At 40.9% G+C, this 19,740-nt stretch overlaps 1 protein-coding gene across 2 annotated transcripts in view; it reads left to right on the top strand.

The window, feature by feature from the left end:
* Positions 1–108: 108 nt before the first annotated feature.
* The window catches only part of sestd1 (SEC14 and spectrin domains 1), a 186,733-nt gene continuing 167,101 nt past the window's right edge, over positions 109–19,740 (top strand). The window contains exon 1 of one of the 2 annotated variants that reach the window (XM_028806200.2): positions 109–436. The gene's annotated coding sequence lies outside the window, so the exon portion shown is untranslated. Of the gene's footprint in view, positions 437–755; positions 777–19,740 lie in introns of those variants that run through there. The other variant, XM_051930628.1, reaches the window with a different exon arrangement.

Raw genomic sequence — 19,740 nt, 5'->3', positions numbered from 1 at the left:
CGCACGCTGCTTACTTGATTTCTTCATCCTTAATCCATTCGCCAGTACGAGCGAGCGTCAGGGTCGCCCCGCTGCACAATGGTAGCAACGTACTGGCGCGACTAAACGTTTCAGACGTTAGGCATTTGGCAATGGAACGTCTTTTGGAGTCTTACCTGCTTTGATTTGCAGTCGAGGCGGGCAGACGGGGAGGGGACAGTGCGACTGAAGGCGGGGGGACCCGGCGAGCCGACGGAGCGAAGAGCGGCGGTGGCGGCGGCGCCCGCGCCTGTGTGGATCGACCGCCTTCCAGTAGAGAGAGAGAGAGTGAGAGAGAGAGAGCGCGCGCGCGCGCACACGAGCGAGGACAGAACACGCAAAGACAGAGCGGCACACAACAGACGGAGAGAACAGAAGGAGGGAGACGCAGCACGCTGGGCGGTCGGCGTGGTCAGAGGTGAGTGGCTATTTCTTTGTCTCGAGCCGCCGAGCTCTTGCCTTCTTCTCGCCCGTGTTCCCCTGGGCCACATAAAACGGTGAAGGGTGCGGAGTGCCCGGCGTCGCAGCCTGTGTGTGTGCGCGCGCCTATCGAGGCCCGTGGGTGACGTTCAGGCCTTTTGTTTTGCGACGAGGCTGCGCCCAGCACACCCCGCACGGGTAGCGGAGAAGGGATGTTGGGCGCTTTATAAAGAATACGTCGGCCTTCTGGCAGCTGGGATAATGGCCACGGGCGTCACGGTGCGGTCCGGCAGCCGCAGACCGGCGGGTGCTGCACACGTGTCTCCAGCACCCATTCGGTGAGCCATTCTGTTTGTTTTTTTTGTTCATCTGTGTATGTTTGGGATGCCAGTGGGCGGAGTGTCCAGCTGGACGACTTCCCTTTACTAACAGTTTTTGAGACAAATGAAAACGCAATAGGATCGCGTTAGAAAGGTAGCAAATCAAGAGCAGGAGCCGGCTAGTTAGTATGTGTTCCTGGATTACGAGAACTTGAAGGAATTCTTTGGACTAATGACATTTACGGGTATTTTCTGGCAGCTGGCCGTTTTGTATAGCGTCCTTCAGAGCGATAACAGCATGAATACTGTACGTTGATTGGAGAGAAAGCCTGGTGCAGATAACGGAGTCCAGCCGGGAAGGTGAGGGGAGGCAAACCGGTATCAGATAGTGGAAAAGTCTGAACTGCCTGGACAATTACTGGATGCACAAGAATGAGGAATCGAGTTTCATTAATGACCTTCACAGGATTTTATCAGAATTTAATCTGTTGCTTTGATTGTTGGAGATCTTTTTAGACCATGATCTAGATCAGTGGTTCCCAAACTCAGTCCTGGGGATCCACTGTGGCTGCAGGTTTTTTTCCAACCAGATTCACAATCGGTGATAATAATCGATAACAACTGATTTTATTTAATTAGCTGGTCTTTTTTATTCATTATTCTGCATTCGTTTTTACTTTTATAAGACATTTAGAAATATTTGTTTTTTTCTAAAGCTATAAACTTAAATGTTTAACTCACTTTTGTTGTTTTCCTATTATTTTCCCCTTTTCCTGTGTAGTTTGCCCCTTTCCTTTAACCCTGATAGTGACAATTAACAGCCAGCATAGCAGACACCAGGGATCAATGTCACCTTGGATAAAGGCATGGGCGGCACGGTGGCGCAGTGGGTAGCACAGCTGCCTCGCAGTAAGGAGCCCTGGGTTTGCTTCCCAGGTCCTCCCTGCGTGGAGTTTGCATGTTCTCCCTGTGGTGTCTGAGTGGGTTTCCTCTGGGTGCTCTGGTTTCCTCCCACAGTCCAAAAACATGCAGGTTAGGTGCATTGGCGATTATAAATTGTCCCCAGTGTGTGGGTGTATGTGTGCTGGCGCCCTGCCCGGGGATTTGTTCCTGCCTTGCGCCCTGTGTTGGCTGGGATTGGCTCCAGCAGACCCCCGTGACCCTGTGTTAGGATATAGCAGGTTGGAAAATAACTGACTGACTTAATGGGAAGAAATGTCAAACTTCAAGAGAAAGCTGAATACTTTCTGAATTCACTGTAGCTAAGTGACAAGAAGAAAATGAGGCTCAACTCTAAACAAATATCAAGCAGTATAAAAGAACTAGCAACAATTACTGAATTGTGCATCAAATGTACTGCTAGTCGTGAAGCGCTGGACAGATATATTGGCCTCGCATAAATTAATTAATCTGCTTTTATTATATACAGTACCATTAGTGGCATACACTCATGCTATTCATTTAAACTGAAAAATGGTATGATATACCAACTGATAACTTAATAAAAAATTAAAAACTGCTAATACATTCTGTTGTCATTCATTTTCTAATTCTGTAATTTCCATTTTACAGTTCAAGTATTTTAAGTAGCTCCCTTTACACAATAGCATCTTTGACACTTTACATTGATAATACAGTAAATACAAAAATGAACAAAATAATGACAATACATAAACATGGTATAAAGTGGACCATAAGTATTGTAAAATATGTAGAAAAGGAAAAAACAAGTCATGAGAGAAACTATTAAAGCTTGATCAAATAAATCAAATAAGTCAGATTTAAACTGATCACATATTGAATTTGTCTAATCGAAAGGGGCACAATTTCAGCTTTAGAGCAAAACGATTAAAGTCACAAGCTCCAAAACATATAGAGATTAAAGTTAGAGCAGACAAAAGATGGGCTTCAGAAACATGAAGACTTCTCCCACAGCTGTGGGCTTATCCTGGCAACACTGAGCACAGGGCAGAACCCACCCAGAGAGGAACATCAGTGTGTCAGAGAGTAAACTCGGACAGGCGGCCACACTCGGTCACATTCAGCTCCAGAGTCTCCATTCACTTGTAAGTGCATGTCTCTGTGATGTTGAATGACACAGAGGACATAAAGAAAAACCACAGAAACATCAGGAGTGCAGGCAGACTCCATGCAGACAGTGACAGGTTTGAGACTTGAGCCAAGGTCACTGGTTTTGTACCATGTTGTGTCCCTCTCAAAAGTAAAGCAGTAATGAAGAAATCAAAAATGCTAAAAGGGTCCTATAATTAGGCTCAACCTGATCTTGACGGCAAGTACTGAAACAAACAATGCTAGAGTATAAAACTACACAGAAAAAGGAAACTGCAATAGTATGATGGAGAAAATGACTGAAAACAGGTTGAGATTTGAGTTCATATTTTGGGTAAAGCTTTTCAAAGTAATCTGTAAATATACAGAATGTGAAGGCGAGTAGTCACACAGTGAAGCGACTCTTATAAATTAAGTGCCAGCCTTTAAAAAGGAATTTGAAAAATGATGATAATGAAGGGCATACGGTAATATTGTTGTCAGTAACGGCAATGCTGACCCAGAAGTACCGGTCTTTGCATTTCACAAGCAAAGCAAAGGAAGTCCTAAAAGCATCGTAGTGCGAGCAGCTGTGCTTAAGCTTCCAGGCCTTACTGAGGGCGTATTTGTTTCCTTTCAGTGCTGAAAAGTTTGGCTTGCAAAAAGTCTGAAAATGACCAGGTGTAGACATGAGATCATTTGTGATTTGATTTATAGTATTAAAATTTCACAAAATTAAGGTTATAGTTAAATTGTACTAAGTGTGTGCACATATTTACATGTCATAGTTCTTCAGTGTGTGGAGATGTGCAAGACACAAGTGGAGTTCAAAGCACTGATAGATAGATAGATAGATAGATACTTTATTAATCCCGATGGGAAATTCACAATGGGGTGATGACCAGATCTCCCCTTTTAAACTGAGGGTTTTTTTTTTTTTTTTTTGGACAAATCAATGCTCGAGGGCACCACACTTAAAAACAAAAAAGGGCTTAAAGAAAGTCAGCCTTTGTGATCTTTAATAAATAACTGGCTCGGTCGAGTGAGTCGATTTGGGGGTTCAAATGAGATGCCTCCTTCTGGGGATGTTCTGGTCTTACAGGGTGTTGACTGGAGGGGTTGGAAGCAGTTGACCTTGCTGGTCGTCTTCTTCTTGGTGCTGTGGGTGGGAAAAGAGATGATACTGTTAGTGACGGTGCCCCCTCTCATCCTGGGGGTGGGGGGGGGGGATCACATACTGTACGTTCGATGAGCCTAGAAGGAAGTCCACTGATGTGCATGTGTGAAAAATATCAATCTTTATTACTTATGTAGAGTAATTTCTCCTTTAAGTGTAGTATTAACGTATCATAAAGTTATAAGAAAGTGTCTTTAGAGGATTTTATTACAATAGAAGTAGTTAATTGTCTTCTGACTGTATTCCACCATATTTGTTGTGTCTTTCTCTTCACCAGTTTGCAGGAAGAATTAGACTTTGTCATTTAATTACAATTTGGTATACTAGTGCATGAAACTGTGTGTATTGATTTGAAACGTGTTAATTCCTAAACTTGTGTTGGCAGACAGTGGAAAAAGAACTAGACCAGATTACAGCATCCCATCTAAACTTCTTTACAGGGTTATTTAAATAATAATAATAATAATTCATTACATTTATATAGCGCTTTTCTCAGTACTCAAAGCGCTATCCACACAGGGAGGAACCAGGAAGCGAACCCACAATCTTCCACAGTCTCCTTACTGCAAAGCAGCAGCACTACCACTGCGCCACCTGTTAGGACAGGGTTATTTAAAATGGCTAATTTGGATGTAAAACCATATCACCTTTTCCCAGAAATATGTAATGAGGCACATTGTGGTTTTCATGTTGAAAACACTTTTTATCTATTTATCTTTTGTATACCATTTAATTATTATTCAGATCTAAACTTAATTTGTGTTCTTTGTATGTAACTACAACTTTGACGTCTTGTAAAGCACTTTGAACACATCATTTGTATGAAAATATGCTATAGAAATAAATGTTTTGCTGTATGAAAGCTTTAGACAGGTTTTGTAGACCTGAAGTACAGTAGGTTTCCACATGAACTTCACAGATTAAAACCAGCTTTTGTGCCATTAAGCCTGCGTCCCATTACAGGACTTTTAGTATGAGGCGGTGTTAAAGTTGATGACTGTCGCTGCTAGGAATATAAAGATACAGTAATCCCTCGCTATATCGCGCTTTGACTTTCGCAACTTCACTCTATCGCAGATTTTATATGTACGCATATCTAAATATATAACGTGGATTTTTCGCTGCTTCGCGCGTTTCTGCGGACAGTGGGTCTTTTTACTTCTGGTACATGCTTCCTCAGTTGATTTGCCCAGTTGATTTCATACAAGGGACGCTATTGGCGGATGGCTGAGAAGCTACCCAATCAGAGCAGGCGGTTAAGTTCCTGGGTGCTGATTGGCTCAGCGACGGTGCGCTAAATTCGATTCCGCTGCGTTAACCAGGAAGTCTCGTCTCGCTCATTCAGCATCAGCGTGTTTCGCTGTGTAAAGAGTTAACTTTTGTGCTCTTTTGTGTTTGTCTTTGTACATAGTCAAGCCCTTCATTATAGCTCTAAAATGACCTGCTACTGCTTTAGGGGCCTGCCCAAGTGCCAACGGAAGATGCTAATGATTGTCGAAATGGTAATAGGTTTTGATATGTTGAAGGAAGGGAACAACTACACCGCTGTAGGACGCTGTTATGGTATCAATGAGTCCACAATTCTTTTTATTAAAAAGGAGGAAAAGAATATAAGATCTACGGCCGCAGTGTTCTTTAACCAGGGCGAAAAACGTGTTGTAAGTAGACGTAATAAGGCGGTAAGGTTTATAAGAGTGTGGGAAGGGTTTATAAAGCCTTAAAATATATATAAATAATAAAATAAATATAAGGTCGCTACTTCGTGGATTTTCACCTATCGCGGGGGGCTCTGGAACGTAACCCCCGCGATAGGTGAAGGATGACTGTATTTCGTGCCATAGAATTTCACAATTTAAAATTATGATGAAATGTATTGTGCATATATAAATGTTGATGACAATGATGAACTCTTATCAAATCCAAATCATATTATGTGATATCATCTACTGTTAAATTCTACTCTGTACTTCTAAAAATTTTTATTTTTATACTGTATTGAGGATTTGTTCTGTTCTTGGTATCGTACTGCATTGTATTGACCCCCTTCTTTTTGACACCCACTGCACGCCCAGCCTACCTGGAAAGGGGTCTCTCTTTGAACTGCCTTTCCCGAGGTTTCTTCCATTTTTTCCCTACAATTGTTTTTTTGGGAGTTTTTTTTTTTTGTCTTCTTAGAGAGTCAAGGCAGGGGGGCTGTCAAGAGGCAGGGCCTGTTAAAGCCCATTGCGGCACTTCTTGTGTGATTTTGGGCTATTCAAAAAATAAATTGTATGTGGAATCTGTTTCTGTAAGTGCTAACAAAAAGTTATACTCGGCAGTAAAAAGTTTTGTTTTGTAAAGTGCTAGTAGTGTTGCTCACAATAGCATCTGAGATTCAAAGCACACTAGTGCCAGTTCAAGTACTAAAACGTAACGGAACTGATGCTACTCACATATTAAATGTTGGACATATCATGACTTACCACTTGGAACAATTTGTTCCTCACTAGTCAGAGTTTACTTATAAATATTGACATTTGAATTGCAACTAGGCATTTTTATGTTTATATAATAAAAACCTTGTAATCTCTGCTATTGATCTAGAAAACAGAAGGAACAGAAAATAGGGGAGCAGAACAACATGGTGCTGAGCGGGAACACCCATCTTCAAAAAAGTCGGCTCTGGAAGATCTGCTTTGAGATTATTTAACTGAATCGGTGGCACTGCCCATAAGTGGGACAGAGCAAGAAATTGATATGTACAGAAGAAAGTACTCGTGTGCTGTCTGTTGAAATGATGGAGAGAAAATTCTCCAAAGTACCCACTGCTTTCCCCACTGGCCCAAACATCTCTCTTACTTCTAGTGACCTCTGTTCCAAGTGAACGTGTTTTTCAGACTTAAGAACATACTGGGAATGCCTAACGGTTACAGTTGCTACCTGAAAATGTGGATGTGCTTGTATTCTTAAAAAAATTGTTGATTTTTTAAGACGGAGTGGTGGCTCTGAGGCTAGGGATCTGCACTGGTAATCGGAAGGTTGCCGGTTCGAATCCCGTAAATGCCAAAAAAGAGACTCTGCTCTGTTGGGCCCTTCAGCAAGGCCCTTAACCTGCAATTGCTGAGCTCTTTGAGTAGTGAGAAAAGTGCTATATAAATGCAAATAATTATTATTAATTATTATTTTCTAAACTAAGAAAGGAGAGTTTTAAACTTTGCATTTATAGTTTACCAGTAACGGCGGACTGCTATAACGATAACGTGCAGTGAATCCACTTGACTTGAGCATTCCTAGTTTTCAGACTTTTTCTCTGTACGTTTATCATTCGTTTGCTCAGAGGTTGATGCGCTTGCTGCTTCCTGAGCGGCTCTTCTTTTCTTCACCCTAGCGGCCCACTTCTTCTCTTCTTCCGTCGGCATCTTTTCACATTAAAACTGATTAAGTCAGTGTTCGTGTTGCAATTACTTAGTACGTTTTCTTTAGTTTTTCACTTAAGCTGCCACTTAAGTCTTCAATCTTCCTCAAGAATGATTTAAGAAATCAAAAGGTAGGGGAAGTAACGGCGAAGGTGCTAGGGATGAGAAAGGCACCCGTACACATGCAGCACACGGCCGTCTTGCTGGCTGCTGCCAAGAGTTGATTCTACAATAAAATAAAAATAAAAAGAGGAATAAAAATCATCACCCTGAAAGCGGGACAGTGGAGGTCACATAGTGTATATGTGTACCAAATTTCAGGTCAATGGTTCAAATGGTTTGCGAGCTACAGGTGATTTCAAATCCTGGACAGACAAACGAACAACCATGGTAGCGTATTACAGTGGAACCTTGGATTGTGAGTGTTTTGCAAGATGAGCTAAAATTTTTAATAAATTTTGACTTGATAAACGAGCAAGGTCTTGCAATACGAGTAGTACGTATATGCTTTGTCTTCTGAGCGTCACGTGATCACAACTGAGCTGATGGTTCTTTTCTCTCTCGCTGCGGGATTGTGGGCAATCGTCTTCCATTCTTTGGCTCAGTCGGTGTGCCACACTCATATAGTTGACATCCGTAACAGTGTCTACTGTTTACTATAGCATTGTGACCATGTGTGTGGGTTGTAACGTGTGAGTCTCTGTCTTGCACCCCATAACACAAAGCTGAGTCTCAGTACTTTAGCGAGACCAGCTTTATTCAGCTTAAAACAGGAACAGCGCGGTTATTTATTGTAGCGGGATCTGCCGCTCTTCTATACACAGACACAGCAGTCAGGCAAGGTCGTGGCCAAGTAATACTGTGCCCTGCGTATTTATAATGTTCCTTGTATTACCTATCAACGGCAGGTGCTTATAGCATGTCTGTGATGTTTTCGGATTCGTTTTTACGGCGAGCTGCTACAGCGCTGGGAGCCTGCGGTTGCTTTGGGACGCTCTTCCGTGTGTCGTCCCATTGGGTGGAATCCCACAAGAGTTTAGAAACTCACTCACACCAGCCATGATTCTTTTCAAAGGTAAAGTGCAGGTTAATTTGTTTTATGTATTTTTACTTTATATTTTGTATTAATCATTCTTATATGAATAGTTCTGGAACTAATTATCTGAGTTTCCATTATTTCTTATGGGGAAATTTGCTGTAATATACGAGTGCTTTGGCTTGCGAGCATGTTTTCGGAACGAATTATGCTCACAAACTGAGGTTCCACTGTATATATAAGATGGTGTAATTGTTTGCTATAACCTCCAGGGGGTCCAGAATGCGTAAACAGGTTTTTTTTTTTTTCTTTTTCTAAAAATCACCACAAAAATCTTGTAATGCGGCAGGGTCTATAGTCCAAAGATGTAGTTGGTCTCATGGTACAGTTTCTATTTTTTTGCTATATCTTTTTGCACAGAGTTTTTCAATATTGATAGCAATAATATGTATTTATCAATTTTTATGAAACTACAGTTTATTAACCTTTTTTATTTTTTCTTCTCGCTGCCCAGAGGGATAAGAATGCTGTGTTAATATAATCTCCTGAATCTTATTCATTGTTGGCTTCTTGTCTGCCTGCATTGCTCATCTTGTCTTTATGATTGTTGTTCACTGGGTGATCTTTTGGCCTTGAAACTCCTGTGCATTTAGTTTTATTTTCTACCTCCAGCATCTCATCCCTGGTGTTTTCTTTATTTTTTTTTCTGTCCTACCTACCTGGCCTTCTGACTTTATAGCTTCAGACTTCTCATTAGAGAGGTAAAACTGAATCTAGAAATAAGGACTCTGTTGCTGGTATATTCATGTTTTGTAAGTGCGCATTGAATTTTTTTATTTACTGTTTTTGGTATTTTATTTTTTAATTCCTATTCTTCACTACCGTATATACTCACGTATAAGTCGGGCCTTGAAACCTGAAAATTCGATCATAAAATCAGACCCTGACTTACACGCCCGTTCAAAAATGCAACACTTAATTTTTTTTTTTTTTTTTTTTACATCTTCTTGCCTCCTCCAATCTCGCACCAGTTTCTCAGACACATAGAATTTTGTTGCAGCTGCACAGTTACCGATTTTCTTTTCGCTACTTCAATGGCGTTTAATTTAAAACCAGCTTCATATTCTCTTCTGATCGAATGCTCCATCGTAGATAAGGGATGCTCTTACGATAAAGATGTATGAGGGTGTGAGATACAAAAGTCACAAATCAGTTCAAACGTCTCTTCGGAATAGTTTGAATATTACAGTGTGGCTACATAGGCACAATAGGGAGAGATGGAGGTTAGGAGCACACGCTGATACTGTGCATTGCTGTACTCGCATAGAAAGAAAAAAGGCCGTGTGCTCCGTGGTTACTCTCTCAGGTGGGCGTTAGCACATCGTAATCTCTTGGACCAATAGTGTGACTTTTCCGCATTCAACTTACACGGCCGACCTTATAAAATACCATAAATTATACGGTAAAATTAAGTCCTGACTTATCCGCGGGAGAACGTATCCACGAGTATGTATGGTATTTCTAATTTATTTTACTCTTCATGCATCATTTTCTCTTACATCTTGCAAAATACTTTGAGCTCCATTCTTTGTATGAAAGTGTGCTATAGACATAAATGTTGTAATCTGAAAATTGTGTTTTCATGCTTATCTATAGTATACTATTTTGAAAGAATTCGCACTGCTTAAAGTATTGTTCATGTCTTTCTAAAAAGGTTTTTTATTGCTGTGCTCGACTGTAGTGTTTTTTTAAGATGCTTGCATGTACATGTCAAACTTGTACTTAGAACAGTTTTGATGTGAACAGTCCATTTAGCCCTACAACGCTCACCAATCCGTCTCATCCAGTTTCTCCTAAATAACATCAAGTTGAGTTTTGTACGCTATGTGTGACTCTGTCATGTTAATCCAATGTTACGTTACGTGACCTTTTGTCGTGGGGTGTGTCAGATTAGCCGATTTCAGTATCTGATCGTGTCGCTGCAGTGTGTCACATTGCAAAATTGATGATCACAGCCCATTTCACATTTACCAACCGAGCACTGATCTTCCAGTGTAGTCATGCTAGCTCTTTTCTTTGACCGCCAGTTGTGTGCTGCCTGATGGAGGCGTCGCTGTGCAAAGAGTTAACAGCTGCAACGGGTTCAGCAGAAATCTCTGCCCTTTGTTTTTTCCTTTCTTTTTTGGTATGTAGAATACGCCTGAAGAAGCCAGTGCTGTACAGAGGGGTTAATAGCCGTGGTGCGTTCAGCTGCAGTCTACGCTTTTTTTTTCTTCATTTTTCTGTTCACTTTTAGTATATAAAACACAAGACATCAGACAGACAAGCTTCTCTTCTGTTTATGAGATTCAGAATGTGCATGTTCCTTATTCCTTGTCGTTGTCTTCTATGAATTGTATTGCCTGCTGAATGCTCATTGGTTCCCATCTCTCCCACGCAAAGAGCCCATCCCTTGGACAATAAGAAAACGAAACCTATTTAATTTTTGTTGTAGCCACTCGAAGACTAGTTGGTCCCAGTCATTGGTTATGTCACATTAGACGCAGGGGGTGCCACCACCAGCCTCTGACTGGCTAAGATTATGTAAATGTAATCTATGACTGAAAATCGCTGGAAAAGTCATCTGATGTGACAGAGCCTTTAGGATAATTTTGGATATTAAGATTCCCATACCTTTTGTAATTTAATGACCAGATAGTTTGAGTTAACTCATTTCATTCTATTGACTTCTTATTTGTAATATCACCTGATGTTGCGCACAGCATAAGGAACTATATTATGAGTGAAAGCAGCAGCAGTTCTTTTCATTGTTTCGTATGACTTGACATGTGTAGGTTAGCTGTTCTAATGAGCCCGTAAACCGCTGAGTATTTCAGAACATTACTTGACATTTGACATTGTAGCGGCACACTTTAGACGTGTCTTTTGGCCAAGATAAAGAGCAATTCAGACTTTCTGTGAATGCAGATCTGCACTTGTACACATAGCCAAAATGACGTACTGGAGATTTCATTTTATGTTTGATGACTATACATACCTGGACAGCGCTCTGCACACCTATACATTTTTTTTCTCTGTGTGGTCTGTATTGACTGCACAAGTTCTGTCACACTGATTGCATACAGTCAGACATAAACATGTATGTGTAAACTGTGTGGCAACAAGACATTCAGAAACATTTTATGAAAGTACTGCGAATTCTAATGTAGTGACAAGCAGGGGCCATCTCGGTGCCCCCTTTCCCCAGACACAGTCCCAGGTTCAAATGACCATTTATTTTTAGGAAAAAGCATTACATGGTTTCTTCTAATACACAATAAACCATATGATCCCTTTTCTGTTTTTTATTTCAATACACTCCAAATAGCTGAGTTTACGTTTGCAAACTCCAACGCCAGGAGTGAGGTAAAGTGGCTCCTTTATGCTGGATCTGATAGTAAATTCCATACCACAACATTGGCACAGTAAGCATTTTTGGGTCATTAAAACAAGGGTGTGCTATCCCACCAGTGCTCCCTGGCAGCACTTGAGGGACCTAACTGGGCTGCTGTCAGAACTACTCTTCCCAGTCAGCTCTGTGAGTGTCCAAACTAGAGCCATGCCAAAGGAGCAATGCTGCCTATCACACTTGGGCAACAGCCCTTCTTGGAAGGCAGGCTCCCTCTGTCCATCCATTGTAACTTTGTCCTGCCTGGGGAAATTAATATGATCCATTCCGGCTGGGATGCGCCTCCTTCTATAATGGAGGCCTTGCCGGGAAATGTTCTATGAATCATCCCAGTTTGGGTGCGTGTCCATCCATTACATCTATAAAGAATTTTTTTTTTCTTTTGCCAAACATGTTCATTTAAAGACCCCCTTTTAGACATCTGACCTCTCTTAGTATACAGTGGAACCTCGGTTCATGACGCCTCGGTACACGTACGTATCAGTTTACGACCAAAAAGTTCGCCAAACTTTTGCCTCGGTTCACGACCACACACTCGGTATACGAACAAGCCAGTTTCCCTTTCGGTTTGTGCGCGCTGATGATTTCTGCACGTGTTGCATTGTTCTCGGTCAGGCTTGCGTGCTTTCGCTGTGAACTCTTTGTGCTCCATTTCATTTCCTTTCCGGTTCGTACGCGCCGATTACTGTATTTAAGCACATGTTCAGCCTCTCCCTGTTCATTGTTCTCAGTCAGACGTGTGTGCTTTACCTGTGAACTCTTTGTGCTCTACAGTATTTCATGTGCTTTTGCAGTTAACCATGGCTTCTAAGCAAGTGAAGAGTGGTGAGGAGAAAGTTTTGCAGAAAATTGAAATTGAAGTAAAGAAAGAAGTTATTGAAAAGTATGAGCGTGATGTTTGTGTTACTGATCTTGCCGAGTACAAGAAGTCAAAATCTATGATTTTGACTATTCTAAAGCAGAAAGAATCTATTAAAGTAGCTGATGTTGCAAAATGAGTTACAGCGTTAACTAGGCAGAGGCCTCAAGTGCTGGAAGAGGTGGAAAAACTGTTGCTAGTGTGGCTGAACGAGAAGCAACTTGTAGGGGATAGTATAAGCGAGGCGATGTTATGCGAGAAAGCCAGGAAGATTCATGGCGATTTGCTGTAAAACTATCCTTCTACGAGTGGCAAAAGTGAGGAATTTAAAGCCAGTAGAGGATGGTTTGAAAAGTTTCGCAAGAGAAGTGGCGTTCATAGTGTGGTAAGGCATGGAGAGGCTGCTAGATGCGAGGCTGAAGCTGCAAAAGAATTCGTGAAAAATTTCACAAAATTAGTGGAGGACGAAAGCTACATCCCGCAACAAGTCTTCAACGTTGACGAGACCGGATTGTTCTCCACTCAGTTCCTCCTCACTTCATGCCAGAACTCGACTCATGCAAGGTTGGTTTTCTTGGTGATTTATGGTTAGTTTTTGTATTACGGATTTTTCAAATGTTCATTTTTTGGTTCGTAGCGTGAATTGTTGCAATGTTACTTTTCTCTTTTTTCAAATGTTCATTTGTTTTCCCTGTGCTTAAAAGTTTCAACAGCGATCGGGTTGTAAAGCTATTAGAGTGAACTCCTGCAATGTTAATTTCTTGGTTGCTTATGGTTGGCTTTTAAATAAAGTTTGGATTTGTTCAAATGTTTCTTTTTTTTCCCCTGTGCTTAAAACTCAAAAAAAAAAAAAAAAGTTTACAGCGATCGGGTCGTAAGGCTATAGTATAGCGCATACTCTTGCAGTGTTAGTTTTCTCTGTTGTTCAAGGTTTTCTCAGTGTTATTCAATGTTTTTACATTTAGTTTACTATTACGCGGTGCATTCTATGGTTTAATTAACTATATTTGTGCTTAAAAACTTAAAATAAATATATATATATATATATATATATTTACATACAGTTTGTATGGTCTGGAACGGATTAATTGTATTTACATACAATCCTATGGGGTAAATTGCTTCGGTTCACGACCAAATCGGTTTACGACCAGAGTTTTGGAATGAATTATGGTTGTGAACCGAGGTTCCACTGCATTATGTATTTTATATAGTTTAGGGTAAAGACATTTTTTGCAAAGTCAGGAGTTACATTGTATGTGTGGTTTGGTTTAATTAAACCAGGGGTCCTCAACTCTGGTCCTGGAGGGCTGCAGTTGCTGCAGATTTCATTCTAACCCTTTTCTTAATTAGTGACCTGTTTTTGCTCCCAAATTAATTTTAATTGACTTGCTCTTGAAGACTTGGACCCCGTAATTGTTTTTTTCCTTAATTAGCAGTCAAACAATAATGAGATATAAAATGAGCCAAAACAGGACCAGCTAACCTGTGTCCATCATACAGTAGCTGAAAATGAAGACAGATGAAGGTCTCAGGAATGTTGATCTGCTCAGGTCCCCAAAAAGGTTTTACCAGAGCTCTTAGAAAAGAGAAAATCAACAATTTCAGAAATGTCTGCTAATGCACAATGAGAGCAGCAACAAGCCATGGAATTAAAGAACGAGTTTAATTAATAACAAGGCTTGGTGCCTAATTAAGGAACTGGTTGGGGTGAATTTGGTTGGAGTTTCAGGCCCTGACTCAGTTGGTCTTCTGTCGGCTCACTGACATCACATTTCATTTCTGTTTGGGTGCCATCTAGGGAAAGAAATGAAGTAATTCAGAGGAACAAATCTTAAAAAAAAACAAGTCAATTAGCATAAAATGAAAAGGAGTTAATTAGCAGCCAAAACTGGTCACCAATTAAGAAAAGGGTTAAAATGAAAACCTGCAGCCACTGTGGCCCTCCAGGACTGGAGTTTGGAACCACTGAATTAAACATTCTGGGCAGTCTTGGGTTTGCTACAAGGTATGATTTAAGAAAAGGATATTAAAGATTTAAGGTTTCAGTTTTTGCTTATGTAATCTGAATTTGAAAGTAATTTCTCATTTGTTGAGAATCATTGTACATTGCTATTAAATACTTTTGATATATTTATGCAGGTAGTTTGGTTTGAAGGCTAAGGTGTCGTATTATAAATTACAGTGGAGCGCGTTTGTTTTTCTATTTTCTGCTTGCTGTGTGGCCCTAAGCAATGCTATTAACTTGCCTGCTCTACAATTGTGAAGATTTATAAAGTATCCTTATGTTCTCTGTCACCTTTAGTAAGGGTATCTTTCAAACAGATGATAATAATACTGAGTGGAAACTGAATTGACCTAAAATATCAAAAACTGTGCCACACTCAGAAGAGCGTGGATCCCAACGGAGCTCTTGCTACATGTGAATGTCTATACAGTTTATAATTTAAATTGGTAAATTGCAGAAGATGCCAGTGGCTTCTCGATTTAGGATTAAGCTTATGTGGTAAACCATATCAAAGGCTTCTTGCATGACTAAGTAAACCATGTGTTGTATGGTTTGCTTTTTTCTGGTTTTGCAAAAAAGATGTTATCAGGCACAAGGGTGACAAAACAGTATATTGACTATTCATTGACTGCATAGAAGTTAACATACAAAAAGCTGAATCAGCTGGAGGGGAGATCAAAAACTTGGGCAGAAAATCGAGCGTACAGATTAAAGCAATAACAATACCAGTGTTACAGCACTCTGAATTACAGGGAGGAAAGTTGACCCGAACCGAATAAACATTCACAGACGATGGGAATATAGAAGAGCTTTCTGAAATAACCAGGATGGCTGCATTAGGAGGCTCTCACAAGTGTTAAAGGAGAAAGAAGCACAGATGAGATGGTTTTGATGTCTTAACTTGATACCTAAATAGTAACTTGCTAAACTATAGTAACATAGAAACGTTTTAGACCATCCAAAAACTTATTTTTAAAGCTAGTAATCTGAGCGGAAAGAGTGTATTATCTTGTTAAAACAAAAATATCAGACTAGTTGGAGGTAGGGATGTCACAAGAATGAATATTGTAGTACCAGGTTGATACCAAAGTTCAGAAAAATGTAACAGTAGGAACTTTTTTTTACAGAACTGGTAGTTGGGACCGCACTTGCGCGTGACTGCAATAGACAAATTACTCCAGAAGGCGCAATAATACAGGAGAAAAACAAATAAAAACTGTAAATGCCAATGGGTGACAGTGGTGGTCATACAGCACCGCATCAACACATGTCAAAAATATAAACGGCAGAAGTCCTGTCTGGCAATGCTTTGTTTCAAAGCAGGAGAGTTTCATCATGAGACTGTGAGAGTTGTGTTTATTATTATTTAAAAAAGATTGGCAAAACACGCGCGCACACACACAAGTTATTGTTATTCAAACATATATCCGGTTACAGAGTTCATTAAGAACCAGATTAATGTGTGTTTTGAGAGCGTAATAATGTGACCAACCAGATAAGATGTGATTGTTCTGTGTGTAGTGTAACAAAGTTGTAAGAGGAGAGAAAACGTTGGCAAGATGAGTCGCTTTTTAATAAAGCGTCCTACACCAACTTTGAAAAGGAATGGAGGCTTTGGGTTCATTCTCTGATTGCGTCAAACATGTCCACAAATGTCCGTCCATCCTCTAAACACTTTATACTATTTAGGCGTGTGTGGGAAATTAGTCATGCACATAGGACTGTGCGCACTGACAGTGCTATTAATGATTGTAAAAATGGACGCAAGTTTCAGACAAAGTGGCTGTTTGGCTTGATAACATTGGAGATGAAATGAGTTTGTCTTTGTTAATACTAGGGATGCACCGATACCACTTTTTTGGAAAACGAGTACGAGTACTTGCATTTCAGTACTCGCCGATACCGAGTACTTGCCGATACCGAGTACTTAATAAAAACATGATTTAAATTTACAGGTAACAGCTTTAGTCATATAATTTAACAAAAAAAACAAGAAACTCTCGTCTATCCACTGGGAGGTTAGGCTAATTAGCGACACGGGGCTAACACTGCTTGTCCAAATATCTGTGGTGAAACTAAACGCTGAGGAGGCTTGCAATAGGCTGTGGATATGTTTTTTCACGGAGTCGTGTAGTTTAGGCAGCTCCGTGTCAGTCATGTAGCGGCGGCTTGGGACATCATATCTGGGCTCCAGAACATGGAGGAGACGCAGGAATCCCACATTTTCTACCTCCGAGAGTGGCTGGTCACTCAATGCAGTGTACTCGATAATTGCCTGTGTTTTTTTCACAGCACGTGGATTGTCTCTGGACATTTTCTCTCATCTTGCAAGAGTTTGCTGCAGCGTGGGTTGTGTTGGTTTAGAAGCGTGGGTAAACTCTTTGTACTCGTTGTCGTGTTGGGATTTTAGGTGCTTGATTAAATTACTTGTGTTAAATGCGCTACCTTTTGAGCCTCCTCTGGACAATTTCGCTGAGCACAATTTGCAGTCCGCCTTTGTTTTGTCGTCTTCATTCACTTTGAAATAGTTCCACACGGCTGGGGTTACCACTTTTAATACAAAAAAATAAGGGACGGATACTGCAGCGGGGGCCACATCCCGTATTACCCAATCAAAAGTAGGAAAGGAGGCATCTTCATAAAATGCGTGTGGGATGATTTGCATGAGACGCTGCTTTAAAAAAAAATGATAAAAAAAAATACGGGACAAAACCCGTCCCGTATTGATTCAAAACGGGACGCACAATTTCATTCTCAAATACGGGACGATTCCGTATTTTAAAGGACGGGTGGCAACCCTACACACGGCTGACATGTCTCGCCTCGCCTTCTCCCCGCTCTGAGCTGCAGCCGGGGTCTGGGGGTGGGCACTCGGCGCCTGTGATTAACCCCTTACACGCCGCTCAAACAGACGTTTCTCAGACCGTGGTATCGGTCCCCGGTATCGGGGGACTTTTAACGAGTACGAGTACTTTAGAAAATGTGGTATCGAGGCCGATACCAGATACCCGTTTCGGTATCGGTGCATCCCTAGTTAATACCAAACAAAAATTTATTTAGTGTTTTTGAAGCACAAAGCACTGCAATTATACCAGCTAGCAGAATGGGGAAAATGGCTAAATATGAATATGCCAATGCTGAATTTGTGTCATTCTTTTGGTTTTTGAAGTCAATCTAAAGTTAATTAGTGTAACCCCTAAAATGAGATTAATGTAGTGAATGCACGAGTCACGCAGGTGAAAGGTGTGTAAGTCAGTGTACCAGTTACAGAACAGGTCAGGTTAATGTTCTAATTGTGGATTTGTACACAAACTAAGCAATAACAAAGTGTGATACTTAGCACAAAAAGGGGGGGGGGGGGGTTGGTTACAGGAGTTCTGAAACATTGGAGTGATGTAAAACTAAAGTCTGATTTCACACAGGAAAATGTAAGCAAATGTTTAAAATGAACAGATTTGGAAAATTAAAGCATCAGGATTTTGTCCATCCATCCATCCATTTTCCAACCCACTGAATCCGAACACAGGGTCACGGGGGTCTGCTGGAGCCAATCCCAGCCAACACAGGGCACAAGGCAGGAAACAATCCTGGGCAGGGTGCCAACCCGCCGCAGGACACACACAAACACACCCACACACCAAGCACACACTAGGGCCAATTTAGAATCGCCAATCCACCAAACCAGCATGTCTTTGGACTGTGAAAGGAAACCGGAGCGCCCGGAGGAAACCCACGCAGACACGGGGAGAACATGCAAACTCCACGCAGGGAGGACCCGGGAAGCGAACCCAGGTCCCCAGGTCTCCCAACTGCGAGGCAGCAGCGCTACCCACTGTGCCACCGTGCCGCCCACCAGGATTTTGTGATATTTTAAAATGACTTATTTTAATCTGACTAATCTCTTATATATTACACTGTAGTAAGTTTTTTAACTAGCTAGTGAGAAAAATAGAAGTGTTGTAAATCTTACAATAGCAAATGTTACAAACCTAACAGAGAATTAATTGGAACATAAGAACAATTCAAACAAGAACAGGCCATTCAGCCCAACAAAGCTCACCTGTTGTGTCCACTTTAAACTCTCAAAATAACATCAAGTCAAGTTTTGAAGGTCCATAAAGCCCAACTGTCTACCACACTTCATGGTCACTTATTCCATCTGGTTCATCTCTCCTAACGTTTGTGTGAAATTTACCCGTAACAGGTTCCAACTTGATGAACTCATTTTAAAGTCCACAGTCTCAGTTCCTTTCACTTCCCTTCATTTCAATCAGCTCTCCTCTTAATCTCCTTTTGCTTCACTGACAAACCAGATTTTTAAAAGCACGTTGTTACAAAAAAATGCTTTAAAGAGAAAACATTCCAAATTATCTTGGAATTCACTAATTCAGCAGTGCAGATATGATAATGTTTGAATTTATTTTTGTATTGATTTTAATCAGTTTATTTCAGTCAGAAGAGAGAAAATGTCTGAGGAGGAAATTTGTAATGTGCTTATAAAATAAATTGAATGGTCCTTGATAATATCATCCTTTACAAACCCCATGCCAAAATTCCCCATGGGAGGCAGCTAAATGGACCTAAAGAAGGTAATTCCGCACCAGGCCAGGGGGTGGCGGGATGCATTAAACCTTCCTCTTTTATCTCAGCAGCCCGGACACAGGAAATTATGCCTGATTCCGGGCCTAAATGATGTCATTTCCACCTGCCTGCCTTAAATACAAGACAACTTCTGCTGTAATTCAGTTCTGTTTTGGACTCCACTCTGTACACATCTCTGCTACTTATTTGCCTTTTTGCGACCAGGCTTCAAGGTATACGGGTGGCTGCCCAAAACCTGTTTTGTGTGTGTAAATATATAATATTGTATTGTATTGCAGAATAATACACAATACTGTTTACTTGATTAATGGAGGTGACTGTTTGTAAAAACCATTGAAAAGGATTTCTAATTTTACCAATTTTTACGGCCGTAAATCCGCCGCCTGCTGCGATGTTGGGGTTGGATGT

The sequence above is a fragment of the Erpetoichthys calabaricus genome, chromosome 8 (genome assembly GCF_900747795.2).
Source record: "Erpetoichthys calabaricus chromosome 8, fErpCal1.3, whole genome shotgun sequence".
Lineage (NCBI taxonomy): Eukaryota > Metazoa > Chordata > Cladistia > Polypteriformes > Polypteridae > Erpetoichthys > Erpetoichthys calabaricus.
This window is presented reverse-complemented; position numbering and strand designations above follow the sequence as displayed.